The following is a 17002-nucleotide window of genomic DNA, read 5'->3' as shown; positions in this document are numbered from 1 at the left end:
ACAATAAGTACTAGAAAACTTCTGCTTGGATTAACTGGAATTCCAGAAGACTAAGCAGTTTATTTATACAATGAGAGCAACAGAGAAGCTCTTGCTTTGTGTCCATAATCTTTGCCACTTAGTGTGATTGTGCATATTTTATCTGTTGGAACAAAAGCCTATTGTTTTTGTCTTTTTCCTCTAGGCTTTGAGTCCAGGTTAGGTCTGCTCATGGGGTGGAAGATAAGGGCAGGCATGCCATGTCTCCAGCTGCGCAGGCCTGTCTGAAGAGCAAGTTTATTTTTATTTTTTTATTAACTATGGGAAAAACCCTGTAAGAGGGAGAAATTTGAGGAAAATTTCTACAATTCCTCCTCAAAGCAAATTTGAAGGAAATCTAAGGCAGTGATTCTTAAACTTTCCTGTGCTTCAGAATTCCTAAGGGTGATATTCAACTGGTTGGCCACATCCCCAGAATTTCGAATTCATGGGGTCTGAGGGTGAGCTTGAGAATGTGTATTTATAACTAGTTTCCCTGGTGACACTGCTGCTCCTGCAGGTTCAGGGACACACTCTGGGAACCACTGGCATAAACTGACTTCTGTCAGCTCTGATGCTTCTCTATGTCCAGAGACTCACCTGTGGTCAGAGAGGAAGCAAGAGTGATGCTGGTTTGGGGTTCAACACTCCTTAGCTGTTGCTGAGAATGGGAGCTACCTAATTCAGCCTCCTTCTCAATGAAGGAGTACCTTTTTTGACAGCACACCTATAATAGGCTCCTTATTTGCCTCCCTATTTGTGTCCTCTCTGTTTAGATACTTCCCTGCTGTCGGCCTGGACACACCAGGTGGGCTGATGAAAATTCAAGGCGGTGTGTATATATTTAGTATTCACTAGTGAGATTTCAGGATATAGCTGAAAAAGAAATCCATCCCTTCTTTGCTATTACCAAAACTGCATTTTTTTTTTTTGGAGTGGGAATTCTATCTTACTAGCATCATATTTGGCACATAAGAGATGTCCACAAATCTGAAATGTACTCTGGCTGATGTGTCAGGAGTCCCAACTCTGAAAAGAACATGAGGCTATTCACAAATAAGTTTAGAGCACTGGGAGAAGCCTCCAAAGAGCTATATCAGTCCCTGTATGTTGACTGAGAGTAGAATTGTATGGAAAACATAAAGCAGAGGTAAGTCTTTCCCATGGGTGGGGAGTTCAACAGACCTGTAGCTTAGTCATGTGGTCACTATATTCCAGGCTTGCTCTCACTGACCACACATTTCATGTATGGACCAAAGTGTCATTTGGCAAAATAGAACCTATTTCTTTTATAGAGAAATGGTAGATCCCCAATAATAAAGCCATGGTCACATAAAGTGCTGAGGTCCAGTGTGATATGTTGACTGACCTGAAGGTGGTCACCACTGTCAGGAGAATTGCAAGTACTTTTTGTAGCAGAGATTTCAAAAGACATGCACTCCAATGTCATTTCTTGGCTCCCCCGGCTTCTTTTTGCCTTCCAGTGATGGGGAATTCACAGCTGTGCCAATGGAGAGGGCAGATCCTATTGCCTCTTCCCAGCTCTGACTGCAGAAGATTCTTTTTTATGTGTCACTTTGTAGCTTCCACTACTGGGTCCTACTTGTATTTCTTAGAGCTTACCAGAACCCTTCTAATTCTAATCTCTCCTTTATCTTAAAATATCAGGATACCTGAAAACAACTCTCATGCCTCCCTACACCTAAGTGTTCTCTAGGGGAAGCATTCACAATTTCTTCATCTTATTCCCATATTACGTGGTTTGGACTTACCTACCATGCTGATTACTCCCTTCTGCACATGACTGAGTTGGGTTATGTCTATTTTAAGTTGAAATGAAATGAGATAGTAGTGAAATATACCTTGAAAACACTCTCTTTGTTAATCAGAAGCTCTACTGTAAGACATTATTCATGTTAGGATAGCAAGATATTTAGGGTGTTCAAGAGTTCTTTAATGTGGTATAGCTGCCCCACAGAAGGACTAGCATAGATAAGGGATAGTCATTATTCCAGGTTGGTGACCTTGGGCCCTTCATGAATGGACTTTGGCTCTGTCACCCACCCTGGAGGGTGGGGCATGAGGGCAGCTGGAAGCATCATGGGTTGCCACCATATTTCTTCTGCCTCTTTCTCTCATGGCTTTCTTATATGTCTTCACCTGATACTTATCTTTTCTAGATTGTGTCTCCCTTCCAGGGAGAAGGTGTAGATTTTAGTTTCCAAGGGTACCTGCTCTCCTGGAGGGAAGCAGGAATTCTCAGAGACTACTTACAAATTATATGGTTTATTTTGAGGAAAACGCAAACTATTGTTATGTTAATTCACCCTAAACTTAGAGTATGTGTCTAACCTATAGATGTTTATGATATTCAAGACAAAATGCAAATTGCTAGTCAACAGCAAGCTTGAGAGATTGGAAGATGGCATCTAATTCTTGAGCATTCTTAGACACAATGTGGATGTAACTGTTAAGATCAGAAACTTGCTCCCAAGCAAGGGTTGTGAAGTCAACTCTTCTTTGTGTCTACTTTAATGGCTCAGCTACCAGAAGTCAAACAATATAAATTTACATTTCTTTTGTAAGCATCCGATATACACATTCCAAAGTAAAAGACCCCAACTAATTTATTTAAAAAAATATATACGCACTGAGGAATGAACAAGAGCTCAACAAAATACTGTTTCCACCTTGGATTTTTTCACCACTGGGACAAATCATTTGTCCTGCCCCACTTTTTCCTGACCCACACTAGATATATTTCTTTGATGCCAGACACTGGTATTAAAATAGTCAAATCACTTACTTGTGGAGCATAAGGAATAACATGGAGGACATGGGGAGATGGAGAGGAGAAGGGAGTTGGGGGAAACCAGAGGGGTAGACGAGCCATGAGAGACTGTGAGTGCTGAGAAACAAACTGAGGGTTTTGGAGGGGAGGGGATTGGGGGGCTTGGGTGAGCCTGGTGGTGGGTATTAAGGAGGGCGCATATTGCATGGAGCACTGGGTGTAGTGCATAAACAATGAACTCTGGAACACTGAAAAAAAAAATAAATAAATAAAATAGTTGAATCGGCATATTTAACATTAGATATCAGGACGCCTGGGTGGTTCAGGTCATGATCCAAAGGTCCTGGGATCAAGTCCCGCAATGGGCTCCTTGCTTGGTTCTCCCTCTGCCTGCTGCTCCCCATATGTGCTCTCTCTTTGACAAATAAAAAACGAAATAAAACAAAACAAAAATGGATATCTATCCAAAGACTCTAGTATGCTTACCCCACCAGTGTACTTCCCTCCTGGGCACAGAGCTAAACTACAATTTTCAGCTACTGTTGCAGTTAGATATGGCCACAGAAAATGGCAGAAGTGATATATGTTACTTCCAGGCCTGGATCATGAAGAATCTCCTGTATGTGGTTCCTCTATGGTACCAGCCAATTAGATTTACCAGAATGAAAATAACCTTCTGTTTTGCTAAACTGTTGATATTTAGGGATTTTCTATTACAACATCTATCTAATTAATCTGTATTAATTGTGGGTCTCACTGAGGACCACATTTAATGCCACTTTGTAGCAAATGAATAACAGCATCTATTATTTATAAAGTGCATACTTTGTGCTGGACATGATGCTAGGAACCTTACATTGTCACATTAATCCTCATAACATTTCTGGACTAGACACCCTTATTTTTATTTTATAGATAGGCAAACCAAGAGATTAAAGTGAAGCAAGGTCATGTAATGAGTGTAGTGGATTATATAATTGTCCCCAATTATTGACTTCCCTCTTCATAAGAAGATTATATGTCTGCACCTGCTGTTATATGTAGGTGCCTCAGTGGGAGACATATGCCTCTCCATCTCATTGTCACATCAGCATTGGTATGACGCGTGACCGGCTTTTGGTCCAAGGACTGTGAGTGGATAACCTGAGCCATCCCTGAGCAGGACTTCTTAAGAGTCCTTGCTTAATCTGTCATTCTCTTCCCACTCTGAGGCTAGCATGGAATGCCCCAAATCAGACTGATCTCTCAGCTTGGAAATCAGAATTAGAAAGATACAGTAGTGCAGGGCCATAGCTGACCAGCAAAGGTATGCAGCTTGAGGGAGAAATAAACCTTTGTTTCGTAAGCCACTGGGATGTTGAGATTGCTGTTACTGCACCAAAGCTAGTAAAAGCTGACTAATACTTAGAGCTTGATGCAAATGCAGTTAGTTAGATGCCAGAGCCTGTGTTCTTCACCACTGAATAACACCTCCCAAGCACAATGTCACATTCACATACATTCCTGTTGGATGATATGAGGAAAATTAAAGCATCAAAAAAAAAAAAAATCAACTCTCATCCTGGGTAAGGAGAAAGTGGATGCCTATAAGTTTAAAGAGGAAACTGCAACAGCACCAGGATTCAAACTTTATTCATAGATTTGTCTCTCACTTTGCATGTAATATGTTTAGATTTAGTGCCACAAAACAATTGTTGGCAAGGATGTGGATCTTTTTATCCATAGATCCACTTACTGGTGAATTTTGTAAAGTGTTCACACTAGAAGCCACGTCTCTGTGACCAGGAATCTGACTGGTGGTGAATATCAGTCAAAAACTGTTCTCTGAAGGAACAACCAGTACTGTATGGTCTCTGGTTTTAAGCACATAGACTGAAGACGCTTGGGGGCTTAATCGGACCTGGATAAATCTGTAGAGACATGACTTAAAGAGCTATTTGTTAAATATGTGGGGTTAACATCATACATTATAATTAGAAAAGTTGATTGATGCCTTAATGCATCCAGACAAGATAAAGATTTGAATGGTCATTTGAACATGATACAAAATCACTCTCTCAAGATTTGTTTGAATAACTAGTCAGTTCATTAATAAATAAACAAATATCTACAATTGATTAGGAGGTATGGCTAGATCAAGGCTACAGACGGTTTAGGGAATACTGAATATTCTTTATTCTTTTTAAGATGACATTGTCCTAAGAGCACAGGAACCAAGATGGCAGCATGTGAAGATTGTGAACACACTTCTTCCCACAGACATACCAAATCTACAGCTACATATGGATCATTTTCTTTTGAAAAAAGATTTCAAAACTAGGTGAACTGCTTTCCACAAGGAATAAAAGGACCATATTAAGATGGATAAGAGAGGCAGAGACACAGTCTTAAAGAAGCCCCCCCCCCCCACCTCAGTGCAGCAACACACAGTGGATAAGGATCTTACCAGAGAGGTATTTCTTTTTGAGTGAGAGGTTGGTGCCCCACATTGGGTAACCTAACCTCTGGGAGCTGTACCAGAAAGACAGCCCTTAGAATGTCTGGCTTGGAGAACAATCAGGCTGATGTCCGGAAGTCCCAAAATGCTATAAGGAAACTGAGATTCCCCTCTTGAAGGGCTGGGGTATGGTCTCAATCACTCCAGACCAAACAGAAAGCAGCAGTTTGAAAAGTACCAAGATTATATGTGAGGGAGATTCATTTGCTGGTCTGGAGACATCTGCTAGAGGGGCAGGACACAGGTGAGATGTTCCCAGGAAATGAAGGTGCTGGGGGACACCATTGTTGCACACTCCCCCTAGCCTGCTGGTACAGGCAAGTGAAATCAGACAAGACACCCTCCCACTAACTTGCTTGGAAGGTCAGAGTTGCTTGCTATGACTAGAGAGTGCAAGCAGTTGCAACACTCCCCTGCTCCCTGGCTGGGGCTGGCAGTGCTGGTGGTCACAGCATTCTCCTACTCCTAGCCTAAAGCTGATACAGGCACTCAGAGAAGGCACATTCTTTTTTTTTTTTTTTAAGATTTTATTTATTTATTTGAATAGATAGAGATCACAAGTAGGCAAAGGGGCAGGCAGAGAAAGAGGAGGAAGCAGGCTCCTCACTGAGCAGAGAGCCTGATGTGGGGCTCGATCCCAGGACCCTGAGATCACGACCCGAGCCAAAGGCAGAGGCTTTATCCCACTGAGCCACCCAGGCACCCCGAGAAGGCACATTCTTGCTGCACTGCTGAAGCTCACAGGCTTGTGCAGACAAGATGTTTTCCCACTACTTTTCTGAAACCACTGAGTTTGCTTGACACTACAATCTCCAGTGCCTTGCTAAGATCAGAAGGCACATTCAACCCACACAGGGCACACTCCTTGATCACCTGACTCTGGTGGCCACAAGAATTGGCATTATAGAGCTCTATAGGACTGTTACAAGTAGAAAGATAGCTCTTTGGTGGGCCACTACCCTAGGGTACTAAACAGACAGCAGAGAAACACTTCAGTCCTACTGTGAAAAGGGCCTATTTACTGAAACCTGGAGCTTCAGTATGAGGGACAAGCCTCATGTTTCCTACACATCCAAGGGGCTAAAACAGCATACCCAGGGAACAAAAGCAGAGAGACACCACCATCATGAACTCCCTTAGCTTACCCACAGCTCAAAGAGATTTCCTGGAAAGCTTATACACTTGTCTAAAGGCCCAATTTTTGCAACTGTTGCTCAGTGGAGACTTCCAGATCTCCTGATCTGGAGGCCAACAGGGATTATGCTTGTATTCCCACAAACTGTATATATTTACATATTGTAAAAAGGACTGCCTGGGATCTGGCTTTCAATTATCTTCAAACTAGATGTTAAACAATTCTTCCCCTTAGAACACTGACAAATCTCAGTGCATCCTCAAGAATAGGGGCATATTAATAATAACTCAGGCAACTTAGACCATCACAAAGTTTCAAGGAACAGCCAAGACCTAGAACAAGGTTGAACAAGAAGCTTTATAATCTCCATATGGCCACTCCTTCAGGCCTGTGAGAGTTAGTTATTTGGCTTAATACATAGAAACAAACAGTCAAACAAAATGAGGAAACAGAAATATCAAATTTATTTAGATTTGAAAAAGAGAGAGTTTATTAGATAAGCAAAAGCTAAAGGAGTTTATCACTACTAAACCAGCCTTATAAAAATATTAAAGGGACTTCTTTAAGCTGAAAAAACGTGGCACTAATAAATAATAAAAAAAAATCCCACAAAGTAAAAACCTCACTGGAAAAGGTAGATATACAGTGAAGGTAGTGGATTAATCACTCATAAAGGACTAAAAAAGTTAAAAGAAAAAAGTAGTGAAATTAACTAAAACTACAATATAGTTTAAGGTATACAGAAATTTAAAAAGATATAAAAAGTGACATCAAAACATAAAACATAGAAGGGGAGTCAAAATATAGAGTTTTGAGATGTGTTCAAATTTAAATTGCTATCAACTTAAAATACTATTTTATACATACATGACATATGTGAACTTCACGGTAATCACAAACCAAAAACTTACAGTAAATACACAAAAGAAAATGAGAAATGAATCCAAGCACAATGATCAAGAAAGTCATCAAACCGCAAGGCAAGAGAGAAAGAGAAAAAAAGGAACAGAGAAGAACTACAAACAACCAGAAAACAATGGACAAAACTGAAATAAGTACATATCTATCAATAATTACTTTAAATATGAATGGACTAAATTCTCTAATCAAAAGACATAAAGTCGTTGAAGGGATTAAAAAAGATATCTATATGCTACCTATAAGAAATACACTTCAGAAGTAAGGATGCACATTGACTAAAAGCAAAGAGATAAAAAAAGATACTTCATGGAAATGGAAATGAAAAGAAAGATGGTATAGGTGTACTTATATTAGACAAAGATATAAAAGACAAAGAGAGGCACTATGACATATCTATCTATCTATCTATAGATAGAGATATATAACTATATATATAACTCTCTCTCTCTCTCTCTCTCTCTATATATATATATATATATATATATATCTTAAGTTGGAGATATCTTTATTGATAGATAGCTATCTATTTATCAATAAAGATATCTCCAACTTAAGAGTATAAAAGCATATTAAAAAAAAGATGAACAGACCTAAAGGTAGAAATTGACAGTAATACAACAATAGTAAGCAATTTTAGCATTCCATTGACATCAATGAACTTATAACTCATCCAGACAGAAAATAATTTGGAAAATATTGGTCTTAAATGGTACATTAGACCAAATGGACTTAATAGATATATACAGAGCAATTCCATCCAAAAACTACAGAATAGACTTTCTTCTCAAGTTCTCATGGAATATTTTCCAGGATAGATCACATGTTAGGTTACAAAAATAAATCTAAATAAATACAAGAAGACTGAAATAATATCAATCATTTTTTCCAACCACAATGGTATGAAACTAAAAATCAATTACAATAAGAAAGCTGAAAAACCTATAAAGACACTGAAATTAAACAATATATTTTGAAGAACTACTGGGTCATAGAAGATGTCAAAGGAGAAATGCAAAAATACTTGGAAACAAATGGAAATAGAAATATGCCATATTAAAACCTATGGGATGCAGCAAAAGCAGTTCTAAGAGGTAAGTTCATAGCAATATAGGCCTATCTCAAGAAGCAAGAAAAATCTCAAACAATTTAAATTTACTTCTACAGGAACTAAGAAAAGAAGAACAAACAAAGACTAAAGTTTGTAGAAGGAAGAAAATAATAAGGATCAGAGTGGAAATAAATGGAATAGAGACTAAAAGACAATTTTAAAAAAATCAGTGAAATTAAGAGCTGGTTCTTTAACAAAGAGAAACAAATTGACAAGCCTCTAGCTAGATTCACCAAGAGAAAAAGAGAGAGGGCTCAAATTAATAATGTCAGAAATATAAGAGAAGTTACACCCAATAGCACAGAAATGTTAAAGATCATAAGAGACTATGATGGAAAATTATACACCAACAAATTGAAAAACTTGGAAGAAATGGATACATTTCTAGAAATTTACAATCTTCCAATATTGAATAGGAAGAAATAGAAAATCTGAAGAGGCTGATTACCAGTAAGGAGATTAAATCAATAATTAAAAACCTCCTAACAAACACAAGCACAGTTTCACTAGTGAATTCTACCAAACATTCAAACAAGATTTAATACCTATCCTCAAACTCTTCCCAAAAATTGAAGAGGAGAGAAAGCTTCCAAACTCATTTTGCAAGATTAGTGTTACCCTGATACCTAAACCAGACAAGAGCACTACAAAAAAAGAAAATTATAGGCCAATATCCCTGATGAATATATATGAAAAATCCTCAAAAAAATGAGCAAACTAAAGTCAACAATACATTAAAAGGATCATAGACCAAGATCAATGGGATTTATTCCAGGGATGCAAGGATGGTTCAACTGCAAATTAATCAGTGTGATAGACCACATTAACAAAATGAAGGATAAAATCAGATGGTCATCTCAAAAAATGCAGAAAAAACATTTGGTGAAATTCAACAACTGCCTATGATAAAAACTCTCAACAAAGTTAGTATAGAGGAAATGTTCTTCAACTTAATAAAATCCCTGGAAATAAACTTAACTAATAAGGTGAAAGACCTGTATACTGAAAACTATAAGACACTGATGAAAGACATGAGCCTGCACTTCTCCAATGAAGACATCCAAATGGCTAACAGACCTATGAAAAAATATTCATTATCATTAGCCATCAGAGAAATTAAAATCAAAACCATATTGAGATAACACCTTACACTAGTTAGAATAGCAAAGATTAACAAGACAGGAAACAAGAAATGTTGGAGAGGATGTGGAGAAAGGGGAATCCTCTTACACTGTTGGTGGGAATGCAAGTTGGTGCAGCCACTCTGGAAAACAGTGTGGAGAGTCCTCCAAAAATTAAAAATAGAGCTATCCTCTGACCTGGCAATTGCAGTTCTGGGTATCTACCTCAAAGATACAAATATAGTGTAAATAAAGGCCATAAGTACCCCAATATTCATAGCAGGAATGTCCACAATAGCCAAACTGTGGAAAGATCCAAGATGCCCTTCAACAGACGAATGGATAAAGAAGATGTGGTCCATATATACAATGAAATATCACTCAGCCATCAAAAAGGATGAATACCCAACTTTAGCATCAACATGGATGGGACTGGAGGATGAAATAAGTCAAGCAGAGAAAGTCAATTATCATAAGATTTCATTTTTCTGGAACATAAGGAACAACATGGAGGACATAAGGAGAAAGAAAGGAAAAGTGAAAGAGGGGAATTCAGAAGGTGAGACATACCATAAGACACTATGGACTCAAAGAAACAAACAGAGGGTTTTAGAGGGGTGTGGGATGGAGAGATAGGTGAGTCTGATGGTGGATATTTAGGAGGGCATGTATTGCATGGAGCACTGTGTGTTATAGGTAAACAATGAATCTTGGAACACTACATCAAAAACTAAAGATGCATTGTATTGTGAGTAACATAACACAACAAAAATTTAAAAAATTAAAAAATGACCTAAAAAGAAAGCACTAACTCAAAGGGATATATGTATATCAATGATTATAGCAGCATTATCTGCAATAGCCAAATTACGGAAACAGATTAAATGTCCATCAATTGATGAGTGGATAAAGAAGATGTGCTTTCTATATACAATGGAATATTACTCAGCCATAAAAAATGAAATATTGCCATTTGCAACAGCATGGATGGAGCTAGACAGTATTATGCTAAGTAAAATAAGCCAGAGAAAGATAAATACCATATGATTTCACTCAAATGTGGATTTAAGAAACAAAACAAATGAGCAAAGGGAAGAAAAAAGAGAGAGGCAAATGAAGAAACAGACTCTCAATTATATAAAGCAAACTAATAGTTACCAGAGGGGAAGTGGGTGGGGGGATGGATGAAATTAGAGGATGGGGATTAACAAGGGCCTTTGGTATACTGAGCACCGAGTGTTGTATGGACTTATTGAATCACTATATTGTACACCCGAAACTAGTATTACACTGTATGTTAACTAACTGGAATTTAAATAAAAATTTTAAAATAAATAAAAAAATAAATAAATAAGACATAAATAAATGAATGAATGAATGAATGAATGAATGAATAAATAAATAAATAAATAGATATTCCATGCCTATAAGTTGGAGGAATTAATATGTTAAGATGTTCAATAACCAGAGCAATCTACAGATTCAATGCAATCCCTATCAAAAGTCTAATGACATTTTTTATAGAACTAAAACAAATAATTCTAGACAATGTTGGGAAAGAAGAACAAAGCTAGAGGTGTCATCCTCCATGATTCCAAACTATTCTACAAATTGATATTAATCAAAACTGTGTGGTATTGGCATAAAAACAGACATATAGATCAAAAGAACAGAACAGAGAGCCCAGAAATAAGCCCTCACATCTGTGGTCAATTTGTAAGAAAAGAGGCAAGAATATAGAATGGAGAATGGACAGTCTCTTCAATGAGGTGTTGGGAAAATTGAAGAGCTACAGCTACATGCAAAAGAATGAAACTGGACCACTATCTTACAACATATATAAACATCAACTCAAATTGGATTAAAAACTTGAATTTAAGACATGAAACCATAAGACTTCTAGAAAACATTGACAGTAAGCTTCTTGACATTGGTCTTAGCAATGTTTTTTAGATCTGTCTCCAAAAGCAAGGGAAACAAAACCAAAAATAAACAATGAGACTGTATCAAACTAAAAAGCTTATGCACAGTGAAGGAAACCTTCAACAAAATGAAAAGGCAACCTACTGAATGGGAGAAGATATTTGCAAGTCACCTATTCAATAAGAGGTTAATATCCAAAATGTATTTAAAAAGTTATATAACTCAATAGCAAAAATCATCTGGTTAAAAAATGAGCAGAAAATCTGAATAGACTTTTTTCCAAAGAAGACATACAGATGGCCAACATGCACAAGAAGAGGTGGTCAGCATCACTAATCATCAGGAAAATGCAAATAAAGACCACACGCCAAATCAAAATGTCTAATATGATTAAGACAAGAAATAATTAGTGTTGGTGAGAATGTGGAGAAAAGGGAACTCTTGAGCTCTGTTGTGGGAACAAAAATTGGCACAACCACTGTGGAAAACAGTACAGAGCTTTCTCAAAAAATAAAAAATAGGACCACTATAAGACCCAGCAATTCTACTACTGGGTACCTATTTGAAAAATCCAAAATTTTAAAAGACATATGTACCCTTTTGTTCTCTGCAACATTATTTCCAAAAGCCAAGATAGGGAAACAACCTAAGTGTCTACTGATAAATGAATGAATAAAGAAAATGTGGTGTATATTTACAATGGAATATTACCTAGCCACAAAAAAGAATGAAATCTTATCATTTGCAACAACATGGATGGGTCATCAGTGTATTTTGCAAGCAAAATATGTCAGACACAGAAAGACAAATACTGCATGCTGAATCTACAAAACAAAACCAACAAAACCTTGTCACACAGATACAGACAATAGATTGGTGGTTGCAGGGGGTGGGGATGGTTTGTAGGAATGAACTGGCTGAACAGGATTAAGAAATAAAACTTCCACTTATAAAATAAGTAAGTCGTGGTTGTATAATATACAGCATGGGGAATATAATCATAATATTGTATTAATTTTGTAGGTTTATAGTTGGTAAGTGAACTTACTGTGATGATCAGTTCACAGTGTATACAAATGTCAAGTAACTATGTTGTATGCCTGAAGCTAATACAATATTATACATCAATTACCCCTCAGAAAACAGAAGATGACATTGTCCTTCTTTATTTGAGAGAAATAACTTTGTGTTATTAATTAGTGCTAATAAAATGATATCAAGTATGTATATATTCTAGTACTTTATCAGAATATCATTAGAGCACTAACTATACTTATGATGATCTTTTCTTTGTTTAAGGATCTTAATTATTTCTAGAGCTAATTATTTAATATACATTATAAAATGTATTATCCCATATGGTTGTATTTTATTTTTTTATCTCCCTGAGCACTCAAACTACAACTAAAAAGAAAACTTTAATTTGACAAGTATCTTGATGATTTTTCAACTTAACTACCAATTTCCCTTTAATTGATATTAAATTTAATAATTCTGAAAAAATCCAGAGTGAATCAATTCTCCTTTGATATTTAAAATGACATTTGAAATAAAGGAAAGAAACAATAAATGCCATCTCAATAAGCTATAAATCCAAAGTTGTTTACATTTAAGCATCTCAGTTCCATGAGCCTTGAAGTCCTATTACAATGAGTTAAAAAACAAACAAAAAAACCCTTGGTTTCAGAAGTGTCATTACTTTCATGCTGGTAAAAGTATAGTAGCCGTAAATGCTAGCCTTTCCCCCTAGCTTCCTTCCCCTTGTTCTGATGCTCTCTGGTCTCTTTCCCTTATTAATCTACATATTCTTACATATCATTTGTAAGAGTTATTGAAAAAGGGCTTCACCTTGCCTACTTGCCCATATTGATAAGGAGGCTTTATCTTAATTCCGTGAAGATTCACAAAACCAAGATTCAACCTTTGAAAAAAGCAGCACTTTCTACCTATGAAAATCAGTGAATGGGGTTAAGCTTCAATAAGAGCATTTTATTTATTTTTAATTGCCAATAAATTTTTTTCTATTGCTTATTAAACAGCTCTTCTGATGTTTTATTTTCTTTTATCCTGTAGAGCAGATATAGTTTGTAAGATGGGGGGAAATTTGAGAGTGAATTAAAACATTTCTTTATACTCAAAGGAAATAGCCTATAAGAAGTCCTATGTATTAAATAAAGACCTGGGTCATAAAAGTTAATATACCTTATTTACCAATGCTTAGGAAATACCAGGGTTAGGTGTCAAAATTATTTTAAAAATATTATAAAAAGGTTCCCAGTGCACAGGGATTAATTTTAAGTCTCCTTAACAAATCTTACTTGAAATGGGTAGACTAATTATTTTGGAGTATGCCATTGACTGCCATTAGGGCATAGTGATGCTTTGCTTAGCAATTAGCCCCCCAAGAAGAAGAAGAAAGCAAGTCCTAGTTTGAAAAATTAGCACCGAATATATGAACATAGAATCTACCAGAACACAGAATCTACCAGTATAAATGATCTATACCTAGATCCTAGATCATTTATATTCCCATCTTTTTTTTTTAATTCATGAGAGAAATTGAGCTTTAGAACTCACAAATACATGATAAATGATCTTTTTAATGTAATGACCTATATTCTTATATGGCTTTATCTTCATAACTAATCTCTACTTCTCTTCTGCTGATAATATGAGATGGAGAAAAGCCAAGGTATAGTTGCTTCAAGTCCTAACAGTACTCCATGCACCATTTCTCTCTACTTTAGATAGCAACTCTTTTAATAAATTACATCACGGATAAACTTATCAATATCCATCAGGAACTGAAATGGAAGAAATAGTGTAACATCTTGTCTTTTAACCAGGTTTGGAATAGATTGCTTCTGCCTTCAATAGAGATCATGAAAAACAAACGACAAAAAACAAAAACTGGAAGGTATAAGCACACTGCTTTAACCAAGTCCTGAGTGCTCTGTGCATATCACCTTTAGAAAGCAATGGCACAGCCACAGTTGCAAAAGCCAGCAAAGAAAACCAGGATTGCTCTCATTTGGAGAGAACAAAGCAGAACCAGCTCAAGACTAAACACACACACACACACACACACACACACACACACACACACATAAGTGCATCCTCAAAAGAGAAAAGCAACCCAGTGTATTGTAAAGGTACTCAGTATCTCCAACCAGTTGTCAAACTTTGACTGGGCTTTGCAATTCAAACCATACCTTGTAACACCTGGATTCTATTCACAAAAACAGTCTATTAGAAATGTGACTGCACCTTCCTCCACTATTTTTCCTCATCTGTATTGGGGGGGTCTGAGGATTTAAGACCAAAGATGAGGACAGCAGGACAGAGACCAGCTTTGCCCCAGGTGAAGGCAGAATGGCGAGAGAGACTTACCTGTTTTCTCTCAATGAATGCTGAAACAGAACTTGAGTTATAATAAATCCTCCCCTCTTGCACAGTTTCTTCCTTGTTTCTATTAAGAGAAGTGACTCGGTCTCGTCTCCCAGTTTCCTATGCCCTACAACCTTGGAAATGTAGCTGCCCTACTCACATGCTGCCTTAAAGATACAGTTACTGCTTCTCACCTACTAGCATACTCTCTTCCCTTCCCTGGAGCTCATCAGTTCTTTTAGAAAGTGTGTCAGGTCTGGACTAAGAGTATTTTATTTCTCTGCCCTCCAGGATCTCAGGACCCCTCGAAAGGATTTGGTTAACTGCTGTCTCACTGACAGGATGCTCCCACAGTCTTTCTGTCATCTAAGCCCGACAAAAAGTACAGAGGACAGTGAGAGGGTAAGAAATGAATGGATGCTTTTGAAACCAAAGGGACTTGGCTGAAACTAGACAACTCTCATTAGAGACTGGTCTGGTGTGTGTGTGTGTGTGTGTGTGTGTGTGTGTGTGTGTGTACGCGTGTGCGTGGGTGCACCGCACCCCTTTGCTTCCCTGAGGACAGGATCATTCTCCATTCTCAGTTCAACTTGGATCTTTTGCTGCTTCAGTGTTCTTGGTTTTGAATAGTTACTCTGATGCACCGCCATGCGTGAAATGGATGATTTGCAAGCTTCTCTGTCCCACGCAATTCCGTGGATAATCAGATATCCAGATTCTGCACGGGCAAGAGAACCGTTCATTTACAGAAAGTGATCGCTTCAGTCACCAAAGGAGCTAATAACATTCGCAGGGGTAATCAACGGGAAGGTGGGAAACCTAGCGCTTGTGCTCTGGCCTTGGTGCTGAATCCGAAACCTGCTGCCTGAACCATCTCCGTGGCCTCTGGACAACTTTGAGAGGTTTAAGGGTGCGGGGCAGTTCTCGAAGCCCCCTTGAGGGTCGCGGGCAGGAACTTGGGCACTGCTGATACCCTGGGACCCTCCACAGAATACCTGACTGGCTTATTTCTTCGCCTGAGGCTGCGAAAGTTTTGTCCAATGTTTTTTGTTGTAATTGGAGCTGCCTTCTTCCCTCCCACCTGGGTCGCCATGGAGACTCAGCTCTTTCTTTCTCCAGGCAAAATGGGCGAAGCTTAGTTATCTATGCCCTGACTACAGCAAGCCCCTTTTTCTTTCTAATCAGCTCCTGGGTATCCCACTCCTCTGTTTTTCAGCAAAAGAAAAGTAGGCAGGGTGAGGAGCTAGTAGGGATGTGATATTACAACCTATATGGTGGAGGCTCCCCCGAACCATCAGACTTTGGATAAAAGCAAGCAGGAGACACTCTAAACATATAATGAATTTCCAACTCCTAAACACAGGAGTTTTTTTCCCCCCCTTTCTCTCTCTCTTCCTTTTTTGGGAGTGGAGGCGGGATTCTTTGGAAAATTCTGGTATTTTGTTTCTCCATCAACCTCACCCCATATCTGTGGCTGTTCCTATTACCATGTTTCCTCCTTAAGCATCTCTCCATATTGAGGTTGGTACAAAAGATATACCTGTGGATTGACCCAAGGTTTTATTGGGGTTGGGAAATACTAATGTTATTTCTGTTAAAAAAAAACTAATTCAGGCTTAATGTCTTCATGCACATGAATATATACCCAGGAGAAAGCAAGTCAGCGGATTAGTCTAACCCTCTAAATGCCATAAACATCTCATTTTATCTGAAGGTTTCTTTCCCCTTCCAGTTACAAAACAATTCAGTTTACTTCTAGGGAGAGCTTCCTAGTCACTGTTTGTAGCCATCATATCACATCCTTGGTTTTACTGATAGACAACAGTTAGAAGTTATTGTTTCCCATTTTCTGCCGGTTTCTCCCCACCCCTCACTTTTCCTTTTCCTCCTTCTCATGTTCTCTGTCTCCGTCTCCGTCTCTCTCCTCTATGCAAAGAACAAGGATACAGCTTTTCATAAAGACAATGGGCTTTTCCTAACTGTAAATGACTACACCGCAAGCCGCCCCTACCAGTTAATCAGTGCATTTCTTCTTTGCCAACGTATGTTGAAATGATGCCTGCAATGACTGCCTGGGTTTCTCTGAGCCCGGGGCATGCAG

General features: G+C 37.9%; 1 protein-coding gene across 3 annotated transcripts in view; it reads right to left on the bottom strand.

The window, feature by feature from the left end:
• The window catches only part of KCNJ6 (potassium inwardly rectifying channel subfamily J member 6), a 272550-nt gene that overhangs the window by 254730 nt on the left and 818 nt on the right, over positions 1-17002 (bottom strand). Inside the window, exon 1 of one of the 3 annotated variants that reach the window (XM_082722480.1) lies at positions 14905-15066. The exons of the other annotated variants lie outside the window; for them this stretch is intronic. The gene's annotated coding sequence lies outside the window, so the exon portion shown is untranslated. Of the gene's footprint in view, positions 1-14904; positions 15067-17002 lie in introns of those variants that run through there. 3 annotated transcript variants of the gene reach the window in all.

This window comes from Mustela nivalis (genome assembly GCF_964662115.1).
Source record: "Mustela nivalis genome assembly, chromosome: 1".
NCBI lineage: Eukaryota > Metazoa > Chordata > Mammalia > Carnivora > Mustelidae > Mustela > Mustela nivalis.
The sequence above is the reverse complement of the archived record's forward strand: the minus strand, read 5'-3'. Positions and strand labels throughout refer to the sequence as shown.